Raw genomic sequence first — 4,013 nt, forward strand, 5'->3', positions numbered from 1 at the left:
TGTGTGTGTGTGTGTGTGTGTGTGTGTGTGTGTGTGTGTGTGTGTGTACACATGCATACATGTAGGAAATTACTTCTCAATACCTGAAGGACCTGTGTGTGGTTTAGTCAGTGTGGGCACTCCCTCCACTGGTATCAAAGGCAACCTTCCTAAAACTTCCTAGATAATCAACAAGAGTCACTGCGCATAGAGACCCTTCAGCCATCCTAGTCATAAACCTCTTTGCAGTTGGCTAAGTCAGTCCTCAAACACCAGATGGACAGTGTCATGCCTGTGACATACGTACCATTGAAATAAATAGCACAAATCAGTTATCTTCCAAGCGAGTGTATGTAGATCAAAGTTTTCCAGAAAAAAAGAAGACATTTATTTGTATATTTCACTTGAAAATCCCACACCAAGTAAAGATACTTCAAAGCCTTCCAAATCTTATGACCAAGCCACTGATCACAGCTGATTTCATTAACCCAGGACAGCAGAAGGGGACTCTGCTTTCCCAAACTCTAGTCCTACATCACAAACTGCCCATTGAACATTTCAGACTGGATATCCCGTAGATATCAGCATACCCCCAAAAGAAGCCATAATCATCCCTCCTTCCAAGGTGTCCCATGTTGTGACCCTACAGTCCCCTAGGCTTGCCACTTTGACTCCTCGCTCTCTTTCCATATATCTAGTCAGTTGTCAAATCTTAATATTTCTGTCTTTACTCATCTCTTGTATATGTCCCCTTGTCTCAACTCACATAGCCACGTTAGTGGCTTTTCATCAACTCTCAACTAAACTGTTGCAATAGACAATGAAGGGCTTAGTAAATAGAGCACTGCAGCTGGAGTCAGGCAGACCTGAGTTCAAATCCTGCCTCAGACACTTACCATCTGCACAACTTTGGCCAAGTCATATATCTTCTTTCAGTTCCCTCATCTGTAAAATGGGAATAATAATAATAGCACCTCCCTCATGGGATTGCTGTGAGGATCAAATGAGATAACATATACCTTAGAGTGCTATGTAAATGCTAGCCATTATTATTGCTATTAATTGGATCTCCCTGCCTCAAGTCTCTCCTCACTCCATTCAGTTCTTCACACAACTCCCAAAGTGATTTTCTTTAAGTCTAAGCATGTCACCTCCCTCTTCCTGCCCCCGTCCAAAAACTCCATTAGCTCTCTCTCTTACCTACAAGATCAATAGAAGGACCTTCCTACCTCATCCCTTCCTACGTTTCCAGTCTCCTTATACAGTCTTCTCTCCTTCAAGCTTTCTACAATCCAGTGGCCCTCTCTCTGCAGCTTAGACCCGGAGAAATTTGTCCAGAGCCCTGAGAGGTCAGAGACTTGCCCAAGACCACAGAGCTAATATGTGTCAGAGACAAGACTTAAACCTGAATCAGCTCCCTGCCCACTAAAGCCATTTGCCATGGATAGACATAGGTCAAAGGTATAGTTATTTTTGGGGCAGGGCTGGGCAATGGGGTTAAGTGACTTGCTCAAAGTCACACAGCTAGTAAGTGTTATGTGTCTGAGGCCAGATTTGAACTCAGGTCTTCCTGAATCCATGGCCGGTGCTCTATCCACTGCATCATGCCCCCCAAAGGTATAGTATTAGTGAAAGCATAGTCTGAAATGGTTCATATTCTTTGCCCTATCAAAAATTGAAATTAAAGTGACACAAAAGACATGACTTAAAAAAAATTTTCCTTTTTATTATTAGAGCATAGATATCAAATTATAAGGGAGCTTGGACCCTATAGTCCAATCCATCATTTTACAAATAAAGAAACTAAGGCATAGAAATTAAGAACCTTGACCAAGGTGAAAGTGGCAGTAAATAGCAAGATGGGATCTGAGCCCAGATTGAAATAGATAGACTGATACGTGGAAGAGAGAGAGAGAAGACACATGGTTACATGGAAGGTAATCCCAGGAGGGAAGTGTCTAGCAGGTGGCAATTCCAGGAAAGAATTTAAGCTGAGTGTTAAAGGAAGCTAGAAATTCTAAAAAGTAGAGGTGAGCCAGAAAGGCATTCCAGGGATGAGGGGCAGCCAGTGCAAAGGAAAGGAGACTGGACATCAAGTGTCGTATGGAAGAACTGCAAGTACATAAAAACAGTCCTTGGCTTAAGGAGATCACATTCAAATGAAGGAGACAACATGTAAATAACCAGGTGCATAAAATATCTATCTATCTATTGAAAAATCTATATATCTATATCAAAGGGGAGGAGGGAGGAAAAGAGAGAGGGAGAGAGGGAGGGAGGGAAAGAGAGAAAGGGATTTAAATATATTATAGAATTCCTGGAAGGAAGGAGAGAGTAAGAAGCCTGGAAAGGGAGGAAGAGGCCAGATTGTGAAGAGCTTCAAACGGCAGGACTTTATATGTGATCGTGGAGGTAAAAGGAAGACTATGGAGTTTAGGGGAAGGGGAGAAAGACATACTTAGACTTACATGTTAGGAATCTCTTTTTGGGAACTGTAAGGAGAATGGATTAGAGTAGAGAGAGTTAGGTCAGATATTAGAAGGTATTTCAATAGTCCAGGTAAGAGGTGCTGAAGGCCTAAATCAGGTGATAGACAAGTCACTTACCCTGTCAATGCTCTAGGAAACTTTCTGAGACTCTAAATTGCTGAAGTCAGCCAGTCAGTCAACTGGAATTTTTAAGTACTTACTACATGCCAGGTACTATGTTAAATGCCGGGAATATATGGAAAGGCACAAAACAGTCCCTGCTCTCAAGGAGCTCATAATCTAATGGAGGAGACAGCATGCAAACAACTTTGCACAAACAAGCTATATTCAGGATAAATAGGAAATAATCCACAGAGAGAGGCCACTAGCGTAAGAAGGATCAGGAAAGGCTTCCTGTAGAAGGTGGGATTTTAGAAGGGACTTGAAGGAAGCTAGGGAAGCTAGGAGGCAGAGATGAGGAGGAAAACATTCTAGGCATGGGGATCAGCCAGTAGTGCCTTCCTTGTGGGTAGTTTCTTTTACCAATAAAATCACTTAGAGCTGATCTTTATCCCCTATTTTTAACAGCAGTATCACCAAACCACTCTTTGTAGGAGGAGGAGTAGTAGTAGTAGTACTAGTAGTAGTAGTAGTAGTAGTAGTGGTAGAATGTAATGTGCAACAAGAAATTGAGGTACGGGTGTAGAAAGGGGGAGATAGACTTTCTATTCTAATAATGATGTTGTCTGAGAAGACTATTTTCCTAGGGAATTAATCTGAATATGTATTAACTTCAACAAGTTTCATTATTAAGAATCTTAGAAAAGAAAAAATGTAATATGATGACACTATGAAGCCCATAGGGGAATTTTGTCTATTTTGGTAAAGTTACTTCTAATGACATGCAAGATAGTATTTCAAAGAAGTCACTGTTTCTTACTATACATGCAAAACAAAGCTATACCTCTCTTTTTTTTTTTGCTAGTTAATTTTTGAAAATGATACCAAAGCAATGGAACAGAACTGTTAGATATCTCCAATAGGAATTTACAATATTCTGAAAAACCTATGGGTTTTCTGGGCCTCACCTTGCTGCTGTGACAGTCCCTACCCCTATTTGCTAATCCTATACTGGTTCATTTTCTAGACAACCCTCTCCCCACACACACCTGGAGCTTCTCATGCTGGAAACTTCCAGTTCCATGGTCAATCTTTGGTACCTTCTTGCCTATGACAACATGGTTGGTACACCTGAGTCAGGTTCTCCATCCCCATTTCTTCTAAAACACCTGGACCACCTCCCCACCGATGAACTGTCTCATAGATCACTTAGCTGGCTTTCTGAGGACGCTTCTAGAGATTTGGTTGTACCCAAGTACCAGCAGGCACAGGGTGCCCCCTGCCTCCCACCCGATCTAAATGCCCAAACCCTGCTCAGTTGAGGGCCCTACAAAAGCAAGTGTTGAGGGGAGCCTGTCCTTGTTCCCTTCCCTTTCCCCTCTCTTGGATCTCCTGGCCATATGCTGATCATCTCCTCTTTCTCACACCTTCATCTCCACCATCACC

General features: G+C 42.1%; 1 protein-coding gene across 6 annotated transcripts in view; it reads right to left on the minus strand.

Moving 5' to 3' along the window:
- IL5RA (interleukin 5 receptor subunit alpha) overlaps positions 1-3,677 on the minus strand; it is a 51,411-nt gene extending 47,734 nt beyond the window's left edge. For 5 of the 6 annotated variants that reach the window (XM_027863933.1, XM_027863934.1, XM_027863931.1 and 2 more), the window contains exon 1: positions 876-927. The gene's annotated coding sequence lies outside the window, so the exon portion shown is untranslated. Of the gene's footprint in view, positions 1-875; positions 928-3,616 lie in introns of those variants that run through there. The other variant, XM_027863932.1, reaches the window with a different exon arrangement.
- Positions 3,678-4,013: the final 336 nt, after the last annotated feature.

The sequence above is a fragment of the Vombatus ursinus genome, unplaced genomic scaffold (assembly GCF_900497805.2).
Source record: "Vombatus ursinus unplaced genomic scaffold, bare-nosed wombat genome assembly UNPS02014773.1, whole genome shotgun sequence".
Classification (NCBI taxonomy): domain Eukaryota; kingdom Metazoa; phylum Chordata; class Mammalia; order Diprotodontia; family Vombatidae; genus Vombatus; species Vombatus ursinus.